The sequence below is a fragment of the Felis catus genome, chromosome E2 (genome assembly GCF_018350175.1).
Source record: "Felis catus isolate Fca126 chromosome E2, F.catus_Fca126_mat1.0, whole genome shotgun sequence".
Classification (NCBI taxonomy): domain Eukaryota; kingdom Metazoa; phylum Chordata; class Mammalia; order Carnivora; family Felidae; genus Felis; species Felis catus.
Genome location: NC_058382.1, coordinates 37719788 through 37737425, shown reverse-complemented (window position 1 = coordinate 37737425; position 17638 = coordinate 37719788). Strand labels below are relative to the sequence as shown.

General features: G+C 36.9%; 1 long non-coding RNA gene across 1 annotated transcript in view; it reads right to left on the bottom strand.

The window, feature by feature from the left end:
• LOC123382235 overlaps positions 1-17638 on the bottom strand; it is a 634835-nt gene that overhangs the window by 25152 nt on the left and 592045 nt on the right. The window contains exon 3 of the long non-coding RNA XR_006590283.1: positions 2979-3075. This is a non-coding gene — a long non-coding RNA (uncharacterized LOC123382235). The remainder of the gene's footprint in view (positions 1-2978; positions 3076-17638) is intronic.

The following is a 17638-nucleotide window of genomic DNA, read 5'->3' as shown; positions in this document are numbered from 1 at the left end:
CAGAGTCAAGGACCTGGTTAAAGCTAAACAATTAGATATCAAAAGAGGGGTAGATTTATGAGATTATTTGATAGAATTTGATAGATTATTTCATATAATGGATGGAGCGTGAAAATTGACTTCAGTGTATCATTATGTCTTCAATAATTCCCCTGGTCCCCAGTACATGGCACCAGGAACTGAAATGGATACTACACTGTTGAAGGACTCAACAGACGTTTGGTTAGGTAAGTGTTTCTGCTGGACAACTTCCAATTCCTTTCCAGTAAGGGTGGATTTCAGCAAGATGATATTTCTATCTGCATTCGCTACTTTTTGTGAAGGAAACTTTATGAAAACAGGAAGAAGATCTTCCTTCAGATCAGGTGTTCACATATTATCCACATTTTAATCATATTAGTTTTTTTTTATACTGTAAATTTGATGTCAGTCGCAGTAGATCTCCACAAAGGAAGGAGGAGAAGAGAAGTCATACCATATGAGAAGCAATTCAGGAAGGATTTTCTAGAGATAAATATTTGTAATGTAATTATAGATCTGTCATCAACACCACTATAATTTCCTGTCAATCACCACACTGATGATAGGATCTTATCTTCCAAGATATAACTCTCGTTTGCTGCAATGATCACCAGGATGAATCTTCACATGCAAAACCCCCATGTAGAATTATTTTGAAGTAAGGTTCAAAACTGATATTTCCATGCCAGTGGCCACTGGTGGATCATCCATACATCTTTAAACCTATTCCTGTGTGGGTGAGTGTTAGCTATAAATTATCAGAAACAGATGTTGGTGTATTCACCACATTCTGCCTTTTTCTGACACAACTAGCCTGAATGATCAATTTGGGAGAGAGGTGAGGCATTTCAACTAAAAGGTTCCATACAAGCAAAACTCTAAAAGGTTCATTTAAGTGAAATTTAACATTAAAATGCTGGATTCTGGATTTAAACCCCGGTTCTTTCAATTTTCTCAACCTAGTATCTTTGGAAACTCTTCTTTCTTTTTTTATCCCAATGCTATCACTCATTATCTATCACCTGGACCACTTAGCAGCTTCCTAAATTATTTTTCTGCCTCTAATATGTACCGATCCATTTACTTCATTTTTTTCTGCTATAATTCAAAATGTTGTCATGTCATTCATTTGTATAAGAGCTTATATAACACCTTGCTGCCCTCAGGATCTTGTTTCAACTATCCATCTTTTTAATGGGTTAAAAAAAATGATTAAGATACAGTGTCTGTTTTCAAGTTAGTAAATCCTAGTGGCAAGACTCTACGTGTTGATGCATTTTTTTTTCTGTTTACTTGTCTATGGGTTGTTATAGCTACCTGTCCATATTTCTTTAAAACTCCTGCGGAGAGAATGCCAGTTTCTACCTCTGTAAGTTAAGAGATGCGTTGATACAGGAAGAGATCTCTGAGCTAGATCTTGAATAAGTAGCAGTTTAAAATTCTGTTAATCAGGAAAATAACATCATGAGCAAAGCACAGACATTATGAAAGCACCACCATGTTTGAGAAAGAGTGAACATTTTAATTAAACCTTGGAGGGTACCCTTTAGAGGCTGGTGGAGTAGGAGATTAGGGAGGAGCCATTTATTAGAGTCATACAGGAAAAGATTTTGCAAGCCAAACTAAAGAGTGTGTAACCCTAATGGGTGGAATTCAAATAGAACTAAAAGGGCTGACAACCTTATACACATTGTATAAAACTCACTCTGACTACAGCATGGTGAATTCATTGAGAAGAGAGAGAAATCAGAATAATGCAAGAGACCATGAAAGCAGATACCCTTATCTATTTAAGTTGTTCAGTATCCAAAATTCCCTCCCACTCTCATTTTAGAGATATTTTCATTTTGTGAATATTCCAGAGATATAGTACCTTCCATTCTGATCCAGAAACTGAAAAGGGAAAGAAATCTTCCTCCTTTTATCCCATGGCAGTTAGAGCTCAATTTTAAAATAAGCTTAGCCATTGGGATACTCCCACCTGGACTCTGAATCTAAAATGAGCAAGGCACATAAAGTTAAAGGGGCAATTAAGATCCACTCTCAACTAATGGGAAATCATGGAGGCACTGTAGTGGGACTATGCCACAGTGGTGGTGCCTGCAGCACCACAGTACTCTTGGAAGGCTGCTTGACCTTAGAAGATCCTTGTTCTGACCTCTAACTTACTACCCAGGCTTTTAGCATCATAACAGTTTGGAGCAATGGACACCACTTGTAAAAATTCCTTTTTTTTCTTTTTTAGATGAAGATGATATTGGTTTGTGTTGTTTGCATCCATGAGCCCAGAGCAAATGAGAGTTCAGCGCAAAGCAATGACAAGGGGCATGTTGGAAGCACAGGTCTGAAGTAAGGTAGACCAGATGACACGGCTACCAGTGTACATTATAAGCACAATATGCAATGCTTATATCATTCTGAAACTACATGTAGCTTTTTTAATCCTTATTTTTCTCATTCTTTTACATTTAGTAGGGCCATATGTAAAGGACACCATTCTATCAATGGCTATTCCACCATCATGGTGCTCCCTGGGCATTACTCAACACAGATTCTAGCTATCTACATCTGTTTCCTGGTAGTAAGAGTGGTGGTTGGCTCTCCATGAAATGCCAAGAGCTATGTGAATGTACATGAATATACAATTGGCAAGCTAGGAGATTTCACTGGACAGCAGAGGGCAACCACGTGGGAAAGAAATCTTAGAGACAGGTTAACTAGGCACTACAGTGTTTACACTGCAGAATAGTGAAAGAAGGATGAATACATAAATAGAGAACCAGCCACATCAGATTGTAATTACTGAGAGCTTTAAGCGCCAGACCATTGGAGAGCAACTCTGGAACTCTGCCTGGCTTATGCAGTTGAGCAGTGTGCTTTTCCTCCACTCCAACCACAGCAAACTAGTTCAAATAGTCCTCGCAGGTTTGATAGGCAGATTCTCAATCAATTCTTACCTATTCTCCAGGCAGTGGTGATTTGGGGAGGAGACAAGGGAAGCTCTGAGAGTAAGAATGGAGGAAGTGACTTTATTCCCAAGGACTGTGCAAAAACCTAAAAAAAGAAAGGAAAAGGAAAAACCTCAGAACTTTGCAACTGTGCACAAAGCAGACAGAGCATGAGTGCACAGTAGCCTAGGCTGTTCTCAGCCCTACTAGGTAGCACAGTGACACAAGCCAAGAACTATAAGGAATATATTATAAATTTTGCTGATCCCTCACTCATCTTCAACATCATCCTTTGCATCGAATTAACACTTAACTAAGTTCCAAGAACTATAATAAGCTGTTTATATGCGTTATCTTGTCGAATCCTCAAACTATTCCTAGGAGTTGATATTATTATTGTCTCCATTTTATACATGAGTAAACGAAAGCCAAGTTTGACTTCATAGCCTATCTTTCTTTTCTAATTTTATGACATGGTCATCTAAGGTAATGCATTATCAACTTGTCCTAGGAAGAGTCAACACTCTGTTACACAAAACCAAAAACCAAGTTTCTCTTTCACTTTTGTGATTTTCTGATCAATCATATACTTGCAGAGAAGTGAGGAGATGGAAAACTATTATTATCTGAATAAGAATCTTCTAATTTTTAACTCTAGAGCCTTTTCTCCGGTCAATATCCCCAGGCGAAATCGCCAGCAAACAACATATCATTTGAGAAACTTGTGATATTCCTAATAGAATTTACTATCATGAATATGATCTCCCTTCACAATAAAAACTTAATTTGAAATTGGCCTCAAAGCTGCATTTAGTCTTGCAGACATAGTGACTTTGTTTTCACATATGTTTTTATCCTATTCCCAGGGAATGATTCACATCTTGTACATTGTATCAGTGAGGACAGGAAGATATAGAACTTACTTAAAGGAGGAAGTCTAACATTAGAGACAGACGCAGAACGGAGCTCAAATCCTGTTACTCTAATGTTATTAACATCACTATTCTTAAACAGAATAAAAGTATTAGCCTACATGCTCAGGTAAACATAATAAATAACTCCAGAATGCTTTGGTACTGCACATCTACAAAAGTAATGTACTCTGTAATGTTGATGGAGCTCATCGCCATCAGTCATGTGGTGTGTTCACGAAGGACATCCAAATTTTAATTAGCTTATGCTAAACGGCTTTAGTATCAATTTAGGCAAAATGCGACACTTGGTAAAACTGTTTGGATGGCTGCAAGGAATAATAACTCATAGAGCACAATCACCAAGAGAATACTGTTTCATCAAAGGGCACTGATTCTGATAGAAATGAGGAAAACATCTGGAAATGGGACAGGGGAAAGAATAAAGACAGAAATCATTTGAAAATACAGAGGTAACAATTTGCTGTCCCTTCATTGTGAGCAAATAAAGGCATCAATCTCCCATGTGAAAAAAAATAATTACCACTCTAAGTAATCTCACACATAGCAGACACACATACATTCATCATATTTACAATACACATGATTGTATACAGACATACTACACTGTGAGTTCTGCAAAAGTACTGTATTGTATTCATATTTCTATTAATCATGATACACTGGATAATAATATGCTTCCCAATGATTATTTCACATGTGCAAAGAGTCTAGGATTTGCACTCAGAGAGGGTAAAATGCAGACTGGCTCCACAACTAGTTACTAGGAATACGGCTTTGGGCAAGTTACTTCACTCCTGTGGTTAATTTGTCTCACAGCTGTTGGGAAGAATCAAGAAGAAGAAATTGAATGGTATTTTGCCTGCTTTAATAAGTTCTATATAAGTTAAAATGGTACCTGGAAAATAATTATGCTTAACGATGAAAAGTATACATATGTGAGTGGGCAGAGTGTTCTGAATCAGCCTGACCAGGCTGTGTTTACTATGTACCGATTCTGTGAACAGAGCAACCCAGATTATTTCTCTACAGGCTGATTTTCTCCATATGTAAAATAAGATAATAAAATTATTGATCTAAAGTTGTATGTGTATGTGGAGTGATTGATGTATGTGCCATTTTTATTATAAACATCTCTACTTTGGGGAAATTCTATTGTAACCCTGAGTTCAAGGAAGGAAGATTTTAAACTTGCCTGTAGGTGAGTTCATAGGTATGGAACCCACCTCTTGAATGCTGCATACGCTTATAAATAGATCAGATGCTAGGAGGGAAGAGGATGAAAAGATCTGTGGCTGTCTTAAAAAGCTCAGAGTTACTAGAAGATCCAGTATATCACACTATAACAATTAGAAAAATATTCATGACCAAAGTGTTACAGGGGCACAGAGCAGAGGACTTTTGAGGTGGGTGTGATTAAAGGTTAGGTATTTGCAGGGCAGATAGAAACTGTTCTCCAAAAGAGAACATTCTGGTATTCTTAGGAGAGTAGAAATTTGGGTTCCACTAGATAGGCGTATGTGAGCAGTGCTAAGGCTGAAAATTAGGTGGAGCAGGTTTTAAAGGGTAATTCTTTTTATTGTGTGAAAAGCACTTAACATTTGATCTAGCATCTTAAATTGTTAAGGGTACAGTACAGTATTGTTCACTTCAGGCATAATGCTGCAGAGTAGATCTCTAGGATTTATTCATTTTGCAGAACTGAACATTTCTACCCATGGCACAACATTTCCCCATTCCTCACTCATCCCCCAACACCAGGCAGCCACCATTCTGCTCTTTGCGTCTGTTAGTTTGACTACTTCAGGCATCTCATGTAAGTGCAATCGTGCAGTGTTTGTCCTCTTGTGACTGGCTTATTTCACTTAGCAGAAAGTTCTCAAGGTTCACCCATGCTATTGCATATGACAGGATTTCCTTCTTTTCAAAGCTGAATAATATTCAATTGTATGTATACACCACATTTTCTTTATTCATTCATTGGTTGAAGGACATTTAGGTTGTTTCCATATCTTGACTGTAGTGAATAGAATGTAAAATGGGGCAGTCACTATGGAAAATAGCATGGAGGGTCCTCGAAAAAATAAGGGGCATTGCTAAGGAGCTTTTGGTTGTTATGTTCTCTGTGGCTTCTTCTTCATCTGGTGGGTAAGAGCAAGTGAAAAGAGAGAGAGAAGAGAGAGAAGAGAGAAGAAAGAGAGAGAGAGAAGGAATATGACAGGGATAGGGATAGGGATAGGGAGAAGGAGAGGCAGAAAATGAATGAATGATACCTAATTCATATTTGGATCATCACTGCACTAACCACATCAGGTTTCTGAATTTAAGATGCAGCTGAACTTATGAGCCGTGAGAACACAGACGTGTCTCACATTCTCTGTGCTTTAGTTTACCCAACCCCTAATGAGGGTCTAACAATTGTACTTCTATGTATTCTTTGGATAATCACATGAGATAAACCCAGTACATTATTTTTGTGATGCAATTTAGTCTTTACAAGGTCTCTTCTCATATGCTATTATTATTCTACACCTGCTTGGGCATATTCCGTAATGGCAGAGACCAGCCAAAATATCTATCAAAGGTTTTCTTTTGCCTGCATGAGGAGTTAAAATATGACCACTGAGATTGCCTGCTGAGACAATCAAAACGAATATTTACTTAGGCTAGTAATGATCAATGTCTTCTGAGTAATATGGAAATTGAGTTCAACACTCAGAATAAAGCCGAGGCTCTGAAACTAAGCAAAACAGTATTAGCTAATGTACTCCCCCACATAATTGCTTGTCTTTTGCTGCAATTTTCACAATGCAGGGATCATTTATGTGCACTTATACATTTTACTGTTGACTGCATGACTGTACAACACGTCGGGGAAAAAGGAAGCCACAGTAATAAGAATTCATCAAACATCCACAATTGCTCCTTTAAAAAAATAAAAAGCCTCTAAGGAGAGTCTTAACACCAAACCCATTTATGAGCTGTCAGAAACTGTCAAAGACAAAACCTGGAAACTGGAATCCGGGGTGAGTTCAGTTCTTGCATCAACCACCAGCTATTCAGGGCTCTTAAGCAAATTCATAAAATGTCAAGGGGGAAGAAAAGGACAAGGAATAAAGTGTTATACTCATTGTTGCACATAGGAATCAAAGAACTCCGCTGTAAGAGGTCATGGCCTCTTACAGTGAAACAGTGAGACCCAGCAGATAAAATACAGACTTGGTAGATTTGCTTCAAACCTGACTTTGGGAAACATGATCCTTCATAGGTCCCCAAACCAGTCTCCTGAAGATTCTCAAGATGGGCTGACATCAGATATATAAGGGGCCTGGAGTACAGTTGTTTACTGCTCTCGGGGCCCCTTCCCAACTTATTCAGAGGCAACCAGTTAGTTATTATTGGGCATTAATGTTAAATATCACTAAACATATCAGAATTATCTCCTACTTACAACCTATTAAATTATGTGTGCCCAGAAAGGCTACCCAAAAATTCAGTCCTGAGCCACCTTATGACAGAAAGATTCCAGGCACAGAAAGGGAAATGGAGGTTTTACTTTGTTGATTCTATCATATGACAGGATTTTTTCATAAGCAGGATACCAATGAGTTAGTTACTCATCCTGACAAAATATATTCTATATCAGCATATTGCTAACACCACAGGGTAAGTGAAACAGCAAAGGACAAAAAAACTGTTAAGAAGGGGTGCTTTTCCCTTTTTTGTGTTTTTGTTTATCCTGTGCCTGGTCCTCTATGAACAAATTAACCCATTAATGTAGGGCATTATGCTTATTCTTTAGAGAAAAAAAAGTATATACATTAAAAGAGAATCATTTTAGATGTCAGGCAATCCATTGCAATAAAATTAATTAAAAAAGTTTTTTTCTTGACTGTTATATTTGAAAACAATCAGGTAACAAAAAAAGACAAAAATAGTGATTTTTAAGATACAAGGCAGCAAGTAATGAATGATTGTGCCCCCTGAAAGAGAGAATACAAATGGAGAGCCAAGATTGTCCCTGTTTGATGCTTGGACAGAGTTTCTAGGCTGCAGTGCAGAACAGGAAAACTCAATCAAAGCCCAGAAGATTCTGTGACTTGAGCTTCAGCTGAGAAACAGGAGGCCAAGACAGGTAGGGTGTGTACAAAACAGAATATTAAAGAGAAGACGTTACAAAGATGGAGAACCCCAGAGGTCAAAGAGCGGCCCCCCCCCCCCACCCCGGAGCTGATCAGAATATGTTTGGGAATTTTACTCAAATTAAAGGCAAGTATCTGACGAGACCAGAAGAAACTGTATGCAATAGACAGAGCCAGGAATAGCGCCTGCTGCAAAACTAAAAAAAACAAACAAACAAACAAAAAAAACCCTTATAATTCACTGGATATTGGTAGAAAGGCCATGCTTCAGTCATGGGGGATTTTTTGTAGTTTCAGCAAACATAGCAAGAAAACACACATGCACATACTAACCCGGGCATTTACACATATCCATAAACATTTCTATATGGAACAATTAAAATGTATAGTAAGCTAAAAATGAGCCCACAGTGTTTACCTCTCACTCCAATGGTGAGATCTGGCTGGCACCATGTCATACCTAATTTACTTAAACGTTCCACGGCACTCCGCGAGCAATAGTTTCCGAGCTGTTGATTGTACCCTCATGGGGGGGAAGCTTATCAACTAGAGTACAATGCTTCTGTAGAGTGCCTATAACCAAGAGTTTCACAGACTTTGTTCATTTCCACAGTTATTTAGCTGAGTACCTTTTCTCACACCTGCTTCAGTGAGATTGTTTTATACATGGTAGTACATTTAGAATCAGTTGTAATAGCCTGCATTTCATCCTGTATCCTATATGATTTTTTTTTAATTTGCTTTCATTAAGGTTTAATCTTTATGTGGTAAATTTCTATGAGTTTTGACAAATGCATAGCATCTTATGTCCACCATTACAGTATCATTAAAGAATAGTTTCCCTGCATTAAAAACTGACACCTTTATAATATTGTAATACCTTTTTAAAATAACCCCTAATAGCTTTTCTTGTTCTGAAGGTTGCTTTGTCTGAAGTTAATACAGCTACTTGAGCTTTTTTAATGCATAGAGTTCTATGTGGAAGTGTTGAATTACTATATATACTATATAGATATAGTACTGTATTGTACTAATATAGCACTGTAAGTTAACTCAATAGCACTGTATGTTAACTAACTGGAATTAAAATAAGACTTAAAAAATTAATTTCATGCTATGTTAGCGTGGTATATGCTAATCTATTTCTGTACTTTAACAGATCTTAGCCTTCATATTCAAAGTGCATGTTTTATAGACACATATGTTTGGGACATTAAAAAATATCTATTTGGACAATCTCTGACTTTCAGTTGAAACACTTGGACCATTCACATTTAAAGTGATTGTCAGGATAGCAGAATCAATACCTATCATGTTTGTAACTAGTGTTTACTAATTGTGTTCCTTCTTTGTTTCTTTTTCTCCTTTTTTCTTTCTTTTATGCTTTAATGGAGAATTTTATACGACTCCATTTATCTCCTTTCTTAGCATATCAATTATACTTCTTTTTTCAAAATTTTAGTGGTTTCATTGGAGTTACAATATACATTTTTAACTAATCTAAGTCCAACTTCAAATAATACCACACTAACCAAGCTTTCTCCTTTCTCCTGATAGTCCACCATGACTTTGCTATCATCTATTTAATGTATCCATTATACAGTAATTACCCAAAACATTGTTGGTCTCATACCTTTAAGCAATTATATTTTAGATCCATTGAGAATAGAAAAAAAATACTTTATTTTACCTTCATTTATTCTTTATCCAATACTCTCCTTTCATTTATGTATTTCTGAGTTTCAAACCTGTGTAATTTTCCTTTGCCTGAGGAACTTCCTTTAGCATTTATTGTAGGTAAGTTCTGCAGGCAATGATTCCCTCAGTTTGTTTCTCTGAGTCTCTTCTGTAAGATAATTTTGCTGAATTCTATTTTGTTGGTTTTCTTCTTTCCAAACTTTAATATGTCATTTTCTATCCTCACTTTAGTTGCATAATGTCTAAAATCCATGCCATTGGTCCACTTTAAATAAGGTGTTTTAGCCATCCACCCACCCACTCTTGGTTCCCTAAAGATTTTCTCTGGTTATCTGCAGTTTGAATGTGATATGTCTATATATGGATTTTCCTCTCCTCTCCTCCCCTCCCCTCCCCTCTCCTCTCCTCTCCTCTCCTCTCCTCTCCTCTCCTCTCCTCTCCTCTCCTCTCTCCTCTCTCCTCTCTCCTCTCTCCTCTCCCCTTCTTTTATTTTCTTTTCTACTTGAGTTTGGGAAGCTTTTATTGACTTAACTTCCAGTTCACTGATTCTTTCCTGGTAATGCTGAGTCTACTGATAAGCACATTGAAAGCATTCTTCTGAACTTGGGACACTTTCTTACACCATACACAAAAATCAGCTCAAAATGGATGAAAGACCTAAATGTAAGATATGAAACAATAAAATCCTAGAAGAAAAAACAGACAACAACATCTTTGACCTCAGCTGCAGCAACTTTTTGCTTGACATGTCTCCAGTGGCAAGAGAATTAAAAGCAAAAATGAACAATTGGGACCTCATGAAGATAAAAATCTTCTGCACAGTGAAGGAAACAATCATCAAAACTAAAAGGCAACTGTCAGAAGAGGAGAAGTTATTTGCAAATGACATATCAGATAAAGGGTTAGTATCCAAAATCTTTAAGGAAAATACAAACTCAACACCCAAAAAACAAATAATCCAATGAAGAAATGAGCAGAAGCCATTTTTCCCAAAAAAGACATCCAGATGGCTAACAAGCACATGAAAAGATGCTCAACATCACTCATCATCATAGAAATACAAATCAAAACCACAATGAGATAACACCTCACACCTGTCAGAATGGCTAAAATTAACAACTCAGGCAATGACATATGTTGGCGAGGCTGCGGAGAAAGAGGAACCCTTTTGCACTGCTGGTGGAAATGCAAACTGGTGCAGCCACTCTGGAAAACAGTATGGAGGTTCCTCAAAACAGAGGATTCCTCAGCAATCAAAAAAAATAAAATCTTATAATTTGCAACAACCTGGATTGAACTAGAGTGTATTATGCTAAGTGAAATAAGTCATACAGAGAAAGACAGACGCCATATGTTTTCACTCTTATGTGGATCCTGAGAAACTTAACAGAAGACCATGGGGAAGGGGAAGGAAAAAAAAAAGAGAGGGAGGGAGCCACATCATAAGAGACTCTTAAAAACTGAGAATAAACTGAGGGTTGATGGGGGGTGGCAGGGAAGGGAGGGTGGGTGATGGATATTGAGGAGGGCACCTTTTGGGATGAGCACTGGGTGTTGTAAGGAAACCAATTTGACAATAAATTTCATATTAAAAAAAAAGAAATCAGTCAGAGAAAGACAAATAGCATATGATTTCACTCATATGTGCAATTTGAGAAACTCAACAGATGAACATAGGTGAAGGGAAGGAAAAATAAGATAAAAACAGAAAGGGAGGCAAACCCTTAAATATAGAGATCAAACTGCGGGTTGCTGGAGGGTTGGGTGGGGGAGATGGGCTAAATGGGTGATGGGCATTAATGAAGTCACTTATTGGAATGATCATTGGGTGTTTACATGTAAATGATGAATCGCTAAATTCTACTCTTGAAACTATTATTACACCACATGTTAACTAACCTGGATTTAAATAAATACACAAACAAAAAAAATAAAAACATTCTTCATTTCTGCTACAGTTCTTTTGATTTTTAGATTTCCTTTTCTTTTTTTATTCTTTTATTTTCATATCTCTCCTCATATTTCCCATCTATTTTTGAGTATTCATGAACACTTCTGTTGTTACAACGTTTATTTTATTACTTATATCTACTTTAATTCCCCGAGCTGATTACTCCAACATGGTCAGATCAGAGTCTGCCTCTGAGGCTTCCTTGCTGTAGCTATAGGTGGCAGACGCTCATAAGACTATTTTTGTCTTGCCTTTTGGCTTTTTTTTTTTAAACCAGATCTATTGTATTTGGATATGGGAACCCAAGAAAATAGGCCTTTAATGTGAGGATTTCTATGATTTATGTTAATCGGGCTACTACTTTATAAATTGGGCAGTCTGCCATAGCTATATGTCACAGATGCTTCAAAGTCCTCTGATTTCTTTGTTTTTGTCCCTATTCTTGACCTTGGAGTTTCTTAAGAGAGATTATGTGCTTTGCCCTCTCTCAGCTATAACTCCTGTCACAGGGACCAGGTTGGTGTGGTAGTAAAGGGTGGATTCTACAATCCTTCAATTAAATCTCACTTCTTTAATGTGCCTGTGTCTTGGGGTATGACTGTCACAAATGTTTCTGTGGTGTTACAGGTTTTTCTTTGTTTCCCTCATTTCTTCCTCTTTTCCTTGGCTGCAGTATTTTGAACGTATTTTATTGAAATCCTGGTACTAGTTGACTAGTATGCCCTGTTGAATGAGACAGAAAAGCCGTGGGGGCTACAATGGTAGGAAGCCCCTCTCCAACAGATTTACAGTTCTAGCAAAGTCTTTCAGCTGAAAGACTTTGTTAAGTATATCTTATAAAGATTATACTTCCCACTATGGTGCATGAGCCAGAAAGGTATCATTCTTGGTTTTTCACTATGGGAATCTGGAAATAAAATCCACAAAAGTGTGGAACTCCATCCAAAAGTGTGCACCCCCCCCCCCACCAGGAGTTTATCACTACCACCCTAGTCCACATTTTATTCCCAGCAACTGGTAAACATTACCACTTTTTTTTCTTCCTAAGTTTATTTTAAGACAGAGACAGTATGAGTCAAGAAGCGGGGGGGGGGGGGGGGGGGGGGGGGGGGGGGGGGAGAGAGAGAGAGAGAGAGAGAGAGAGAGAGAGAGAGAGAGAATCCCAAGCATGCTCTGTACTACCAGCACAGAGCCCATTGTGGGGCAGGAACTCAGGAAACTGCCAGATCATGATGTGAGCTGAAACCAGGAGTCAGAGGCTTCACTAAAGGAGCCACCCAGGTTCCCTGGTCAATGTTATCATGTAAATGATCCTACCGCTTTGGGGCACTTGAGCAGCTCAGTTGGGGAAGTGTGTCCAACCCAGTTTCAGCTCAGGTCATGATCTCACCATTTGTAGGACTGAGCCCAGCATTGGTCTCTGCACTGATTGTGTGAAGGTTGCTTGGGATTCTCTTTCTCCCTCTGTCCCTCTCTCTCTCTCTCTCTCTCTGCCCTGCCCTTTCTCTAAACAGACAAACTTAAAATAAAACAAAACAAAAGAAAAAAATTATCCTATCAATTTGATGGCTCCAGCAACTTCCACTCCAGTTAAGCAGATATCAGCTACTGTACCTCTCTGGATAGTCTATCCCTCCATATTTCAGAGTAATGGTCTCCAATGTGGCTTCAATTGTCCTATGGGTCCAGTATAAGTCATTAGATTTCAGTTTGTCCAGATTTTCTTGTTAAAAGAATGAAAGTGAAGACATCTGAATTCTTTAACATGTTGGAGCTAAATAAAACAGGTTTCTTTTTTTCTGAAGATAGTTATTCTTGTGTAAAGTTTGTCATTGACAAGTTTTTTTTCTGCCTCATAACTTCATAAATATACCCTTATAAAAACATTGATCTAAAAAATTGATTGCTTGTTTATTTCCCAAATCAATAACTACACTGTAGAAAAAAGACAAGGGAACAAGGAAATGCTTCTTCACCATTTATGACTAATGTATATACTCCTGAATCATCTATCCTTGCAACTCCATATACAGACATTTAATGAATTGAATGGCTGAAATACCATTTTCAGAGGCTTAAGAAAAACAAGAAAAAAATGTTTCTCTGGAACAAAATTTGTGAAAAAGTTAAAGTTTTCTTTTGTTCTTTTTTTGCTTGTTTGTTTTATTTATTTATTTTTATTTATTTTTTAGGAGAGTGCAAGCAGAGCAGGGACAAAGAGAGAGGGACTGAGGATTTGAAGCAAGCTCTGCACTGGCAGGCTGACAGCAGTGAGCCCGATGTGGGGCTCATACTCACAAATCACGAGATCATGACCTGAGCCAAAGTCAGACGCTCAACCAACTGAGCCACCCAGGTGCCTTGCTTATTTTATTTTTGATAGATTCTATAATCACTTCCTTCCCTTATTAATAACATGTAACAAGGGATACCCCTTTGAAGGGAAAATATTGTGACACACATGGAAAGAGCTTATAACTGAAAATAAGTCTTTTAGTAAAGAGTAGGAATGCTGTGATCATGGTAGTTTGTTTTGTGTTCATTCAGAGAAGCTAAGTGAACAGCTCTTGCTTCTTTTAAACTAGGAAACACAATGCAACATGTGCCTTATTTCATATTTGTAATGGCCTTTTTATTTTATGGCCAATGGTGCATCAAATAGTCATAAATCAAGGAAGGTTATATGTTAACATGCTCAATTAAATATCATGATGAAAAATAAAACTATGTACATGCATATGTGTGTATGTGATGTTTGTGAGTGTGTGTTTTAGATACCATCCGGTAAGATAGCACTGAAAATTTTTTGCAAAGACATTAACTGTGTTGCACAGACATTACACTAGTTACAGCTATGTTGATATTATTTTAGAAAATGTATACAATTAATGAAGTACATGACCAAGAAATTAGGAGATGATTTAACTTTTGGCTCTCTTGTATTAATATTGCAGTATGATTTTAAAACCTTTGGCCCTGTTCCATCTATATATACAAATACAGAAAGAAAGAAACAAAAATGAGTTCAATGAATGGCAGTCTTGGTAACACATGCAATTTTGAGGCATCACTTAAAATTGGTAATTTGGTTTGCAAGTCTCTTCTTACTACCATGTCAAATTCACATAATATCTGACTCCCTGCTTTACTTCCCTTAGTGTTTATCTAATAAAAAAAATGAAGAACCTCATCCAAGACACAACACGGGAAACTTATAGAACTCCTAGATATGCAGAGAATTTCTAAATGGCTCACAGAAATATCAAACTCATCCTCTTTCAACATTATGATATTATCTCCCTGCTTGCGAACATATGTTTACATTATTCAGTTTTGCTGTTGTTGATATGGCATAATATTAAAACCTATGGCCCTACCTTAAATTTCAACTTCTATTTTTCAATTCATACATTAAAAAAGTTTTAAGAACCATTAAATTTGAAATTTGGAGCTTTCATATGAAATTGAATTGACAGAGAAATCTCCATAAGAAACAAGGAATTTTCTTATAAATTGCCCATTAAATTATAAATCAAGTAGTGATTTCTTAAGAAATACAAATCCTATTAATATTATTTCTGGACGCTAGTAAGTTAATTAAACTAGTTTGGGATACATCCTGAAAATGAAAGTTGTAACTTATTTTGAAGTCAAGCTGTTTGAACTCTTAAATAGCAAGATTGACTAGGCGAAGGGATTTATTAAACAATAAACATGTTCTTGCTGATCCGGATAACTTTCTCAAAATATCAATAAACTATTTAGGAAAAGACCCTGAACTCTTTTACTATCTACCTCCAAATGAAAAAGAAAAGACTAAACATTTAAGGCAGTTGAGTTCTGGATTTGGCAAAAGAATAATTGTTATCTCATACTGGAAAAAGAGAATGTAGAATCTAATATTAGGCATAATAAATTTTCAGTCTCAGCTTTTCCATTTAAAACGTTTCTTTTTACTTTTCATTTATTTTTGAGAGAGACGGAGAATGTGAGCAGCAGAGGGGTAGGGAAAGAGGGAGACACAGCTGTCAGCACAGAGCCTGACGAGAGGCTTGAACTCATGAACCATTCGTGACCTGAGCTGAAGTTGGACGCTTAACCAACTAAACCACTCAGGTGCCCCTCTTCATTTTCAATTGAAGGGAAAAATTTAAACTCTTTGAAACTCAGGATTCTAAGTCTAAAAATGGAAATGTAACAGTTTGTATCTCAAAAAGCAGTTGTAGGAATGAAATGTGATCATGCATGCCAGACACTTTATTTAGTGCCTTGCCCAAAGTGGACCTCTCATATGTTTATGTATGTTTATGTAATCACTTGATCATTCACTCATTCAAAAAAGACCTGTCAACTCTACACTGAGCAAGCACTGCTCTAGGCACTGGGGATAACTAGTAATCTGCTAAAGTAATCCTGCTTACAAAGAGCTTCTATTCAAGAGAAAAGCAAATGATATATAACATAAAAATGTGAAATGTATAGTGTTTTAACTAGTGATAAGGACTAGGAAGGAAATACAGAGCACAGGCATGTGCAAGCTCTCTTTCTCTCTGTCTCAAAATAAACAAACTTTATAAAAAATGAGGGTAGAGTGAAGTAAAATACTAAAAAAAATTGAATTTGAGTTTCCAATAAACACTTTTTTTAAAAGTATGTGCAATATTTAGGCAATGTTGGGGCACATTTATACTAAAACTTTATTTTTGTTCACCTGAAATTACAATTTAATTGTGAACCTTGTTTTTATTTACTAAATCTGGAAACCCTACTAGGAATAGAAACTTCAAATGAAATAGCAAGAGAAAGTGACTTTTGAGTGAATCACTGAAAGAAATGAGGAAGCCAGGTAAGTATATCAGAAAAGAACATTCTGAAAAAAGGAAAAGCAAGTACCAAAGCCCAGAGTTGGGGGTATGCTGGGTTGCAACATGGTGGCCAACATGGCTGGAGTTAGGAGAACAACTCCAGGAGAAGAAAAGGTCACAGATAACAGGGTATCTGAAGCAATAAGGCTTTGTAGGTCAGACAAAAGATTTTGTCTTTTATTTGGACATGAAAAGCCACCGAAGGATTCTGAGTAGAGAACTTGCACAATATTTCTTACAGTTTAATGGGATTACTCTGGCTGCTATTTCAGAGTGCTATTTCAGGGAGACAAAGACAGAAATGGAAAAGTCAGGTAGGAGGCTCTTAAAATAATTTAGGCAGGAGATGAGGGTGGCTTGAACCAGACTGGTGGCAGTTGGGGTAATGACAAGTAGTCAAAATCTGGATATATTTTGAAGACAGATGTGATATTTGTAAGAGACTGAGTATTGAGAGTGAGAGAAAGACAGTAGTACGGAAGGACTCCAAAACTTTGGGCTAGAGCAACTAATATTTATCTCATCTACCTTTTGTTATACTTGGTGGAGGTCCAATATATACATTATTCGACAGAGAAAAACTAGGTAATGGCTTTGTGTTTTTGTCTATTTTTAGTGGGATAGTATTATTTTCTTCATAAGGAAATCAACAAAAAAAAGGGGGCTTGGGAAGAATGAAATAATGTGAAAAGCATTTTCAAGGCTTTGCCACAAAATCCCTTTCAAAAAAGGAGACCACTTCCCAGTACATATAAATATACAAACTTAGTCTTATAGTCAATACTATAGTAAGGAAAGAAAAATAGCTAAGTCTGTGTTGTCACAGAACTTTGTTCTACTTTCATTCCAACCACAGCTTATTGACTTCTTTGAAAAATACTCTTTGGTATATGTGACTAATGTTGTCTCCAAAACAAAGGTGAAAACATGTATCTTTAGAACTAGTTTTTCTACAACTCCCTCAGTTTTTTTTTTCAGTTATAACTGGTCTTTTGCCTTTCAGAAGCTAAAATAAATATTTCAAAGAATGGACTGTTTTCCTGAGAGATCTACTGTTTCAGGGGACCAGAGTTATAATGGA